Source organism: Pezoporus flaviventris, unplaced genomic scaffold, assembly GCF_033815535.1.
Source record: "Pezoporus flaviventris isolate CSIRO_AGI_PZ_B2104156 unplaced genomic scaffold, CSIRO_AGI_Pfla_v1 ptg000031l, whole genome shotgun sequence".
Lineage (NCBI taxonomy): Eukaryota > Metazoa > Chordata > Aves > Psittaciformes > Psittacidae > Pezoporus > Pezoporus flaviventris.
Window position 1 is genome coordinate 40,571,427 of NW_026892579.1, and position 12,964 is coordinate 40,584,390.

General features: G+C 44.8%; 1 protein-coding gene across 5 annotated transcripts in view; it reads left to right on the forward strand.

Annotated features, from left to right (window-relative positions):
- HPCAL1 (hippocalcin like 1) overlaps positions 1-12,964 on the forward strand; it is a 78,286-nt gene that overhangs the window by 18,585 nt on the left and 46,737 nt on the right. Inside the window, exon 1 of one of the 5 annotated variants that reach the window (XM_061460825.1) lies at positions 5,341-5,537. The exons of the other annotated variants lie outside the window; for them this stretch is intronic. The gene's annotated coding sequence lies outside the window, so the exon portion shown is untranslated. Of the gene's footprint in view, positions 1-5,340; positions 5,538-12,964 lie in introns of those variants that run through there. 5 annotated transcript variants of the gene reach the window in all.

Sequence of the window (12,964 nt, forward strand, 5' to 3'; positions counted from 1 at the left end):
CATGACTTTTGGGGCAGATCCAGTAACAAATGCAATATGTTTTCCAGTGAGTGGAAGAAAAACAGGCTTTTTTTAAAAAAAGTAAATGTGTTTTTCCTCATGTTCCTAGGATGCTTCCCATAATGTCTGTATGTGGGATCAGTTTCTTTGCTGTCTGTATTAGAAAATAGTGTGTGTCCAACTTCAGTATCTTCAGTATCTTAACTCAGACTGAAGTTAAATTTCTTTCATCAAGAAGTGATTTATCTTAGCTCATATTTACTGTATTACTGTGTTGTGTGGGATACTACCCATGGATTGAGGAAGGATTTGCTCTTGCAAAATTGTTGGGGCTTAGCCGTAATGAGCAGGAAATGTCTTAAATCAATACTTGAAATTTCTGTTCCAATAATCCTTCACCATCCTGAGAGGATAACAAATGCAAACAGTTATCTTCAGTTCGTCAGCCTTTAGCTGTATAAAAGCTGTATAAAACCTGCTGATTAACCCATTGATTTCTGCATTTCTGGACTTCCCCAGATAAGTATCTTCTGCCTATTGTCATGCTCCAATAGCAAAGTAATTGTGAAACCTTCAACAGTGAGGGCATATACTTACTTCATGAAGGAGCTCCTTACCTTACCTCCAGAGTCTTTTCAGTGGATAGGAGAGAACATTCTTCAGCTGAACCTCCTGGAAATGTGACCTTTCAGGAATTTCAGTGTTATATTGCTTAATGACTGGGAGACAGACTGCGGGATGAATTATTCATTCTCCTCCACTGATTGCCCTGGAATTTGAAGGCAGGAGTGGATCCATCTTATAATCTTAAGAAATATTACAGTTCTTCTGGATTGCACTGCATGAAATACTCCTTTGTTGAGAAATACTGCTTATAATTCACAGAGTAGATATGTGAATACCACAGTGGAAGAGATGGCAGTGGTACTGTGACTGTTTCAGTGTTTCTTGTCTTCTAGGTGTGTATCTTTTAAAAGTCAAAGAAAGCAGCAAGTAGTTTAAGGAAGTCTCCCTGGTGAACTATGCTAGTTGAGATACCGTGGAAACCCTCACCGGCAGCATTCCATGCAAAAGATGCTGGCTACAACCTGATCAGTTTTCCTCTTCTCTTGCATGCCACGTGTTTCCTGATGATCAAACTGCCTGTAGCAGGCAACACAATCTACTTGAAATCTGGCTGGGGAAAAAAGCGCAAGTAACAAAACTTAGACATAGCTATAGTACATATGGTTCATGGTCCAGCCTTTGAGACCTTCTGCCAGGTTTTTTTGTGACATTTACAAAAATGTTTTATCCTTATTTTCTTTTTCTGCACTCTATTTTCAAGGGAGATCAGGCTGCCTAAATGGGAAAGGGTGCAGCTGTGTAAATGCGTATTTAACAGCTGGGGGTGGGAAGAGAAGGATGCTTGCTAGTGTTGCAGTTCCTGAAATCCTGATGTAGTCAGATGGGTGTTCTGAGCTGATGGTATCCCTTTAAATATTCACTTGGGTTGGAAAATACTGGATTAGGGTAACAGGGGCACCTGAAGACTTCAAGGGTGGAAGGCACAGCTTGCACCTACGGAGATGCTTGCTGTAACGAGGCATACTGAGATCCTGACACGCTTGCCAAGAGCAACAGCTAAACTTGGGCATCTGGTTTAGCAATTAAAGTATGTTTTTGTTTTGGACAATGGGTTTATCGTAATGAATTAACCGGACTGGTCAGAGTGGCAGAGGTGTTTGTTTTTGATTTCCCAACCATGCAGCATGGTAGCATCAGGAACGTACTTCCCACCCATGGAAGTGCAAGAAGCATTTCATCCTGAGTTCCCCCGAGGAGAAGGGAGCACTCAAGTGTACCTTGTGGTGTGCAAACCTCAAATTCTTGTAATGTCTTGAAAATACAAGCATATGATGGATGGTATAGCTTGGCCATGGGATAAGGAAATACATTATGCTGAGGCTTGAAAGTTGGCACGTCTCATGCAAAGTCATTTTAGAATAGGCAGGGGTGGCGGCAAGTGGGAGGAGAAGGAAAAGAGATGCCTTCAGGGAGGCAGGAGCCAGCACACAGGCGTGCTGCAAGGCTTCCTCACTGCTTCTTGTTCGGCTCTGCTCCACAAAGGCTGGTGTGTCTGTGCAGAAGGGATGCTTTGCCTTGCTTGCAGGTAGCAGGGTTTTTTCCTTTCCCCGTTTCTTTTTTTCCTTCCTTTCTAAAGGGCACTTTGCACATGATGCTCTGTTCTTGGCATCTCACCCATGGTGTGAGGGGGGAAAGCTCACTGCTTTTGGCCATCTTGCAGATAGCCACTGTCAACACCAGTTAGCATTTGCAGGGCATCCTTTTCTTTTTCTCTTTAGCGAAGCTTTTATTTTAGCAGGTAAATGGTGTTTCTCCAAAGACTGCTCATTGTCTTTCTTAAAACTTACCTGAGGAGAAGCAGACTTCCCTTTGGAGGAGAGTTTGGGGCTAGTTGATGCTAGCTGCTTGTGCGTGAGAGGGGAGTGGGATTTACAGAGGAGGACCTGTGGATACATCACCATCAGCACTGACTTTAATCATGAAATGTGTGTTCAAAAGAAAGCAGGTGTACTTTGCAGTGCTTTGGAAAGGGTCTAGAAGTAACATCTGTTACGTATGTTAGAAGATGCTTGAAAACCATGTACCCCTTCACCAGAGCTGAAGGGAAGGCAGCAGCTCGAAACGTAGGCCTGAAAGCACAGGCCTGTCAGGAGCTGCCTGGCCGGTGGGTATCGCAGGCAGCTGCCTTTCCTAGTCCTGCAGTGGTCAGAGCACCATCCTGGAATGAGCTGGGGCTTCTGCTGTTCCTTCCAGTTTCCAGTTCGGGTTTCTTCTTTGATGGTCAATACCCCTGTGTCTTGTGTGGCCTCTTTCCTCTCCCTGGTGTCTGTCTTGTAAAGCTCTTGTGCCAAGAGAGCTGGAGTTACTGTGCAGGGGAGATGGGAGAAGAAAGCAGACTCAACGTAGAAGGCCCTCTGTGATTAGACACTACTTTGAATTTTGCTAGGCTGAGTTCTGCTGCTCCTGAGCTCATGTATGTCAGCTTTGCTTCAGAGGGATTCTGGGGGACTTTCTAGGAAATGGATGCTTGTCTGTGTAAGAGTTTAGTAAAGGAGGCACTTACACAAAATAAACAGGGGCTGGAATGCAGGTGTTTGTCAGTCGCCTTTTCATGACCAGTCTCTGGAAGCCAGAACCATTTAAATGGGAATAAGCATGTGCCTCTCTCCTGGCTTTGCACAGTGAAACCTGCTGATGGCTACATCCAGTGGAGGGTGGCAGGCCAGGCCTGTCCCTGCTTAAACAGCCTGATTAACCTAAATCCCATGGAAAATGATTCCCCTTGGCTCAGTTAGGTTTGGTGTGAAGCAAACCCACTGAAATCAGTTGTGGGAAACCGTTTCATTCGGCTCCCTTGCCATTGGTAATGCATCAGCTGGGTTTTTTTCTGGGTGCTGTTCCCTCAGTGATGGCTGTGCTCACTTCTCAGGTTGTCAGGACAGGAGTCTGGTCTTTGCATGTGTGCCTGTCTCCCCAGGGAGCACCATGTGAGCCTGGGGGTGCTGTGCTCCTCCACACTGGCCTCACCCCAGCAGCAGCAGCTCTTCCTCAGCCATTCTGGGGCTCTTCTGAGGTTTTTAGGAGATGTACCAAAGGATCTATATTTTTTAATGGAAATTGGATTTCATTCCAGCTCTGGGTAATTTGAGCTGTGGTAGCAGTCTGAAAGCAGATGAGAATGAGCTCTGTAGACTGCAGCCACAACTTTCTGTTCTGCCTGCGTTATACTTCTTAAATTGACATTCATTCCTAAATCTGTCCCTGAAGTCCTGTTACTAAGAGCTGTATTTTTCCTGAGAGATACGCAAAGTGAGGGAAGACTACCCTTCATTTTTAATTCATCCTCTAGCTCTCCTCTCCCATCTCCTTAAGGATGCCCTGAGCCTGCACACTTACTTGCTCAGCCAGGCTTGTCTGGTGGGAAACCACCTGATGCTGGTGGCCCTTTGCAAAGAAACAAAAAGTGTCTTGTCCTGTTCAGATCACAGGAGCCCCCCAAAGCACTTGCATAGGAGGAACCTGTGACTCCAGTAATGTCTCCCTGCTAGCCAGGAGGAGGAGAGGGGTCTTTGCAGGAGAAAATCCTGTCGCTGACACCTGCCAAGGTACTGGTGATCAGCTGGAATGGAGAACCAAAGCAGTTGCTGTGCCTGTCACAGGAGGGGTCTCTGTTCTGACAGAATGGCTTACTGCACATGGGTTTTGCCAGATCTGAGCTTCTCAGCCACACTGACTGTGATTTCTCCTCTCTCAGATCTGCTGCTTGCCCGTGTCTTTCATCACCCCCGATGGTGACTGTTGGCAGGCTTTTTGCAAGGTGTGTGCCGCAGCTTTCCAGAAGTCCTGTCCCTTAAGAAAGGCAAGCTGTTACGAACTGACAGCACCAGAAACAAGTCAATGTACTGAGTGCTTGGTTTTATGAGTGTAATTCAGAAAGCATAGGTTGTAAGTGAATGTGCCCTTGCTGGCCATTTCCACAGCTCTGGCTTGTTGCAAGACACAATCAAGGATATTCTTCTTAGCTTAGCTGTGATTTTCTGGGGACTGAGAGCTTTACAGCCAGCCCTTGGCTATTCCTTGTGTTGGGACATTTAGAGCTAGGTGCAATCTACATCTTGGTTCCAAGCTTTGTTTTCAGATGCTTGGTGCCCATGGCAGGTGCTGGGGTTTTGTATTCCTCATTAATGGCCTTGATAGCTTTTTATGCTTAGTGGGGAGGTATGTCTCTAACAGAAGTGCTCTGCCACACTTGCTCCGTCTCACACAAGCACTGCAGGAATGTTTTTGGGGAAATTTTAATATTCTTGACTTGTATGCATGCAAAAGGCTGGGCTGAGTATGGAATATTAGTGACTGCTCAGGGGCTTGTAAGGAGCATGCCTCCTGGTGTAGCTGTCATTAGACAGGAAGGTGAACTGTCTGCGGCTTTTAAGTACCATGAGGGGTTGGGTCAGTGTTGTGCCTCCTGATATCCATGCAAGCACACTTGCTGTCTTGTGCCCAGTGTTTGGGTGGACTCCAGTGTGAGGAGGATGGGTAGGCACTGGGGAGAGTGGTGCTGCAGGCTGAGCTCCTCAGCCTGGCCACCACTGCTGCCTCTGTCTGTGGCAGTGTTTGTGACATCATTGTGCCAGGTTCTGCGGCTCTGGCTGGAGCCCGTGGCTCAGTGTGCTGCGAGGTTTGCAGGGTGCTCACTTGCCATTGCTTGTCTCCTCTCCTCCACCATCTCACCCTGCTGTCCATGTCAAGCCGTGGAGATGCCAGCCTCCATTTAAACCCATTTCTAAATGTCAGTCAGCAGTAGGAGAGGGAAAAATCCCTAACCAAAGTAGCAGTGGTGACAGATCCTGAAGCATAGACTTCAAGGTGGTCACCCATCAGTCTTCTCCAGGTGCCTGGTTTTACGCAGATCGTGTGGCTCCCACCAAGTAAAAAGAGGAGGGGACTTCAGTGGGACAGCCTGTGCCAAGGTAAGCTGTGGGCTGCGGGAGGCTGTTCTGACAGACCCAGGAAGACCCATCGGCCTGGAAAAATCTTTTATCACACGAGGTTGATACTTTAGAGCCTCTAAAGCCATGATGGATGTGTGCAGGAAGTTTTGCTCTTGATGTTGCTTTTCCAGCTCTGTGGAGGTTAACAAGACACTGATGTGTCTGGTTTTTGCTTTGCTTTCAAGGTGGTTTTCCCCTTGTAATTATAAAGATGAGAATGTGTAATTATTTTTAAATGAATAAATGATCTGCCCAGGGGCACTAGTTTGTGATAAGCTCAGTTTAAATGCGGCTGCATATTCTGTGGCTGGAATGCATTTGTTATGTAGCGTAAAAGAGCCTCAATATGCAGAGAGGGTTAAGGTTATATGAGGCACCTTGTCTGTGCCATAACAATGTTTATCAGTGTAATTTCGTTTTTGAGTAAATTCAGGCTTCATTCAGTCCTTGGAAAGTTTTTGAACTCTTTCAACTACTCAGTTATGTGCTTCCACTGGGTATCTTAGCTGGTACAAATTGAGAATCTCCTTTGGTAGTTAACACTACGTCCTGCATAGTTGTGCAGAAGATCTTATTTTAGCAGATACCTCCCTTCCCATATCCTTCCTTATTCACTCTGTCCCTCCCAAATCATTATTGTGTAACTTGAATGTAATGTTTAGTTTAGAGCATCCTGTGAAGTAGAGAAATGCAACTGAAAAGGAGGCTAAAAAGGGAAAGAGGGAAACTTCCTGGACAATGAATGTGTAATGACATAATTTAGTTAATTGTACTGAAAAAAAAGTTTAAAGGAGGAAATAGAGTAAATAAGTGGCACTGTTCTGTCCCCAACTGCATGTATCCTTTTAACCTGAAGGCTGACTGTTTACAGCTCAGACCAGGCAGTATGTGGCATTTGTAAATAGTGGGTTTGGAAGAAAACCTGACCAAAAACAACCCTGCAATTCAATAATGGGAAAATTTTTAGGTGAAAATAATTCATCTTGTTCTCTCACCTGAAATTATATTAAAGAAAATGTAATTCTTTTAGTCAGCAGAGTGTTTGAATTTCCATGCCTTCCCTTCTTTCACGCAACTTCTAGGGAAATTTAGTGCAGTATGTGAGCTTACTTTAGCAATCAATTCTGTGGTAACATCAACTTCCCCAGCTTGGCTTCTAGTCTTAGCCCTAGTGCTGTCTTGAAAAAGCCTTTGCTTACCCTTGGATTTGTAAAGCTTCTTTACACTGTTGTGGTTTCCTTTTCGTTGTTTCTGTGGAACCCAAGTTTGGGGTGTGTTTAATAAGCCAGAGAGCTTTGCTTGTGTAAATCTGTGCTAAGGTCTGCAGATATTAATTACTCATTGAATTGGGTGGAGGAGATGTTTAGACACCTTCCTCATCTCTCTGAAGAGAGCACGGTATGGGCATCCTCAGTGGCCAAATGTTATCATCCAGCTTGTGAGAGGGTCTATTAGGAGGGACTGGAGCCAAACCTAGGTGTAGTACAAAAATGCAGTCTTCAGCTTTGCATTGAAATGAGCAAAACTCCTCCAAAGACAGGGGAATTGTATCTGCCTTCACTGAGATGAATCTGTGGTGGCGTTGCCCATGGTATATTTCATGATATGCCTCGTTGGCATGCGGGTTTCTACTTTGCATGGGCTTCTTTCTGTTTCTGCTGGTTTCCTGGTTGTTTCCCTGAATCTGGCAGGGATAAATAATTGTTTGTGTTATGATAACACCCAGCCAAAGACAAGATTCTTGTACCACACACTTCAGGCTGTTATTCAGTCAGTGATTTAACCACTACCTTGCAGCTGTGTCCAATAAATAAAGCTTTAGGGTTGCTCAGAGTGGGGTTTTTAGAGATGTGAAACAACCGCTAATTTGCGTTCAAGGTTTTTTGATTGTACTCCAAGAGTGTCTGTGCTGTAAAGACAACTCCAGCACAGCAGACATGGAGTGAAGATGTGCAGGCCAGCATGGAATGTTCCCTGAAATCCCACAAAATTTGAGGGGATAGATGAAAGGGTTTTGATTTAGATTAGATAGTTGGAAGAAATTCTTTACTGTGAGAGTGGTGAAGCACTGGAACAGGGTTCCCAGAGAAGCTGTGGCTGCCCCATCCCTGGCAGTGTTCAAGGCCAGGCTGGATGGCACTTTGAGTAATCTGCTCTAGTGCAGGTGTTCCTGCCCATGGCATGGGTTGGAACTGGATGAGCTTTAAGGTCTTTTCCAACCCAAACAATTCTAGGATTTCTGTGACTTCTGTGAGCCCAACTCTGATGTCTCACAGCTAAGGTGCGTTGTTCCTGCTTGGGTGGGAGCGCAAGTCACAGTCTTCCAAGGGCTCTTAATTTACTTGGAGAGTTGACATTTAAGCACACAGGCAAACATCCTGTCATGCTCTCAGGATAGTAGACTTACCTGATAGACTTGAGTGGCAAGGGAAACCAAAGAAAAACCTTCTGCTAGGGCAGAGATTACACCATAATCCCTGCAACACCCAGAAGCCCCACTCTTCCTGGGTTTTCTGTTTTTTTTTATCCAATGGTACAATATCCACCAATGTTTGTTCTGTCTTCTCTGCTGAGAGTTGGACCTGGCTTTGCATTTCAACCTCACTGTTACAGGTTAAATTCTCCAAGCAGTGTCAGGGTGGTTTTGTCAGCAGGGTAGGTATTAATGATGCTGCATCAGTTGTCCAGGTAGATTGCAGAAGGAGAAAGTCTGAAGGCAGAGAGGTGACAGGAGCTGAGCACCTCTGAACATGAAGGCTGCTTTACAGCGTGAGAAATCAAAGTAGCCTGGGAACCTGCCCAGTCTGTTCAGTCAATAGGTGCAGGAGGTGCTCCAAATAAGCAAACACAGCCTCCAAGGAATGTTTTGAACACCTCCCGGGTGCTGTTTCCTGAAACTGTCATTACTTGGTGTTTCCTTCATGCTCTGACAGCTGCTTGGTTGCAGTCTTCCCCATAAGAAGCAGTGCTTCACTATGGTGACTGCCAGGAATCTAAAGAGTTTTGGGGCTGTGCGACCATCTCACTGCATATGTCCAGTTTGATGCATTAGGATTGAGATTCACTGTTGTTACTGTCATGGTGACGGCTGGAAGCAGGCATAGGGTGTGCTCCTGTCTGTTACCAAAGATGATGCACTTGTGGCTTGGCTGAAGGCCTGGGGCTCAAAGGAGTGACATTCAGTCTATGACTTAACCCTGTGCCTCCTGAGATGTTCCTGGGACATCAGATTCACATTGCAGTGGTTGGATTGTAATACATTTCTGGGGGTGTTGCAAGCATGTGGCTTGCAACACCCCCAGCACGAGTGCTGGCACAGCTGAACGTGCAGTCTAGATGCATCCACAAACGTAGATGTGCAACAGCCAATGGTGAGGGTGAGTGATGAGCTGGCTGGCTCGGGGGAGCTGGAGGAAAATTAGAATACAATAGTTCACCTGGAAGGGACCTACAGCGATCACGTAGCCCAACTTCATAGCAAGTGACAGGACAATTCATTTCTTGTCTGTCCATGCACTAGTGTAAAGGGGACTGCAAAATTCTGTCTCACAAGCCCTCACCAGTTTGCATTTGCAAGATAAGAAAAACAAAGAAACATATTTTTATAAAATAGCAGAGTCCAGATGAAAAAGAAATTGCAAAAGGGAGAGCAAAGGCTTCATATAGTGATGGGGGTTACCTTCTATGCCGCATGCCTGGTTTGCAGGCAGATCACACCATCCCCAAATGTAGCAGCGTTAACAGCAGTATTGATTTGTCTTAATGCAGTTATGAAAGCTGAACCTTGGAGGTGTGGGAGGGCCTTATTGGGAATCAGCATCAAGACTGATGATGGATGGAACAAATGGAGGCTAGAGCAGGGCAGGGTAAAGTAGTGGCCATTAAAGGGAGAAAAGTGTCCACAACACTTGAGGCTTCTCTATCATGTAGAAAGGAATCTACTTAATGTATAATCTCTATGACTTGAATCAAAGGAATGGGGTTAAAATCACTTTGAAAAACAAGAAGAAAGAAAAATAAAGGTGTCTGCAATGGTTTTGGTGCAAGCTAAGGCAGGTCCGAGGATGCTGCAGAATGTGGCAGAGCTGCAGTGCCTGCAGGGGAGATGGGTGGGTGATGTGTGACCGCTGGAGGGGAGTTTTACCCCTGCCATATGGGTCAGAGCGTGGTCTGGAAAAAACTGTTTGTCAGTTGGTTTCTCCAGGACATCAGCGAAGCACTTTTTGTAAGGAGGATCTTTGGAAATGGCTCTTTGGAGCAGTCTCCTCTTCAAAGAGTTTTGCTAGCAGCTCTGAAAATAGTAGACAGACGCACTCGCTTCCTCCTGCCCATCTCCAAAGTTACTGACATCTCTTCCTTTAATTCTGCTTTGTAATTGAATTTCTGTTTTAGTTGCTTCTTCTAATTCAAATATGCCTTACTTTTAAATACTTCACGTGCTGTTCACATAGAAATTAATGTGTGATGTCTGGTTACCCTTTACTCCATTGGGTTAGAGCAAAGGTTTTGTATGATTATAAGAATTTAAATAGCCATTTTTTTTTTTTTTTCTGAAAGACTTCTGGGATGCCAGAATCTAGCTGAGGACTGGGAAATGCCATCTATTTTGAACATATACATATGGCCAAATAATCTTGCACTATTCAGTAAGGTTTGTTGAAAGGGTAAGGTGTGACAATTTTGTATTAGAACACAGAAGAGAAATCAGAAGAGCTTCTGGGTTGTGTTTCCTATTTTTTCGGTGACTGGCTTAAATCCTTTCTTTGCCTTTCCATTGGGTTTCCATTGGCAACTTGGAGAGATAACATCCATCCCTGCATAAAATGGGGATGCTAGGCTTTCTTCCTAAAAAGATGTTGAAGCTGAAGTTACTTGTTTAAATGCTTATATTGCTGTCAGGTTGCAACATTTGTGAGTGCCCGGCTAGGAATCTCAAGAGTAATAGAAGATTTCATGGTGTCTTGGATCTTCCTTCCTGTGAGCAGAAGATAAATGTAGTTAAAATCTGCACTGACAAGAGAGGATACCAGGATAAAATAGAGACTCACAAAATGATTTAGGGAGCAGTCTTAAGAGTTTTTATCTTTTTGTTTATTTTCAGTTCCAGGTTCTCTGGGCCTTAGGGAAGAGTTTGTTTAAAACAACTCCCCAGATGTTGGGAGGACGCATGTGGAAAGACGCATGGTCTTCAGTAAAAGCTGGTCAACCAGCACCAGCAGCGATTAGGGGAGACTGCACCTGCAGGGGGGTGGCCGGTGACCCTGGGGCAGGGTGGGATGCCTTGAGCTCGCCTCCATAACACTTGTCTTGTTCTCATCATTTGTAGAAGGAGCTGGATTTCGACTTCAGTCTGCTTCACTTTTGTTCTTTTCAGTTTCCTCTGGGTGATTATTTCTGAAAACCTGTGGAGAATTTATGAGGTTTCGATAACAATGAAAAAGAAAGAAATATCATGCTAGATTTTTAATAAGGAGGAGATGGAATTGCGGTACGGTCACTCTGACCTTATTATGGTATTTTCCTGGGAGTTAATACATTTTTTTCCCACCTAGGTATTTTCTGGGTGCTTGTGAGTAACAGCGTGGATTAGTCTGAAACGAATCATGTCAGACATCCTTATTTCCTTCTACAGCAGGGCAATGGGTCTTGTGGATAGAAGAAGAGCAGATGATAGGATGTACTTTAATCCTAGCTAGGTTTTTGGCACTGTTTTGGTATTCTTGGAAGGGAAAAGAAATTTTGGTTAAACTTTTTCCTTATGGATGGTACAGTGCAGGTGTGCTAACTCTGCTCCAGGCTTAGCTCTGATATGTCACCAAGCTCAAAGGAAGTACTGTTTGGGATTTCTAGAGGTGGACCGTGTGGCTTGGGTCATTTTAATTGATCCATTTCATAAAAAACTGCTTCAGACTCAGCAGGTAGTGCCAAACTCTAGGAGAGGTTACAAGCACTTGGAGGAGGGGTTAGATTTTCAAATGCCTGTAGACAAAACCAAAAAATTAACTCGGAGGGTCCATCATTCACACCAAAGACATTATGTGGGCTTGCAGTTACCCTGGTAAATGAGTTGTCTGTACAGACTAATCAGGGGTGGTTGGAGGGGCTTTGCTGAAAAACGTCTTTGGATCATGGTCTCAAATGACTTTGCCAACATTGTCCTGCCCAACAGCAGCAGACACAGTCTTCCATAAACAGGAGGGTGGTCTTGCTGTGTCCTGTGTTGCATCTCCTTCAGCAGCACTGGAGCACTGGAGCCAGTGTGGGGGACTGCATCTGAGGGGAGGACATGGAGAAAATGAGAAAGGCTGGTGGGGATCTGAAGAACAGGACCCAAGAGGAAAGATGAGAAGGAGTAGAGTGTTGGGCCTAGAGAGAAGGCAAAGGATTGGCACAATGGGTTTGCAGTGTCTGGAAGACTGCTGTGAGGGGAGAAATAGGAAACCTCTGCTTCATGTCTGTGGTAATGAGTTTGAATGGTATCACAAAAGGAAGAAACTCTAGGAATGGTGAAGTGTTGTAGAAGACTGTTGGGAGGCTATGGTAATGTCTAGGATCTCTGTGGCTGGGGTTTTGTGTCAGGCAGACCAAATGTATGTGTTAGGGGTGGGCTTGAGGCACCTGGGAGTAGGGTCCCAAACCTGGTGGGATTTTGTTTGTCCCAGTTAACAGGGTTACTGGGTCAGACAAGGTCTGGCAGGAAAGTTGATGTGGTGAGACTGGAGATGTTGGACTGAACGAGATGAATGCTTCCCAACTGTGCCTGACCTTGGTGGTAGGAGAAGTTATGGTCAGTGCTGTGGGAGGGTAGGAGTCACAGTGAGTCACTTGTTTTCAGTGCACGGTCTTTGAGAGATTAGGAGTCACAGGAGCAGGTGATCTCACTCCTGGTACTCTCATCTCTGAGTCCTTAAGTGCTGATGACCCCTCAGGATTCACAACTGGTAGATGCTGAAGGGATGCTGATTATTATACTGTGCTTCCTCAAGAAGCATGCTCAGTGGAAAAAGAAGTGATTTCCAGCCTTTCAGAGCAATGCTTAATGCCTCCACAGAAATTGAAACTGGTACTCTCATATTTTGTTTCTTCTTCTCCTGGGTTAGATCTTGGCATAGTAATATTTTGAGGTACATGCCAAATAAACCTTCTGGTTCTGAACTCCATACTTGCTTAGTTTGAAAGATTAATTTTTCAGAAGGATTTAGTAGGAAGGGTGGTTTTGACAGATTTTTGATTTCCAGAGGAATTTGCTGTCTGAATTCAAGACAAATCTATGTATTTTTTAACATGGGAGCTGTTTGCTGTTTCAGGGTAAATTATAAAACGTATATGCAGGGAACAAAGTTGTTTCTTAGTGTAGGGTAAGACATGGAGGAAGGGGGTTTCCATGTTTAGACTAATTCTGATTT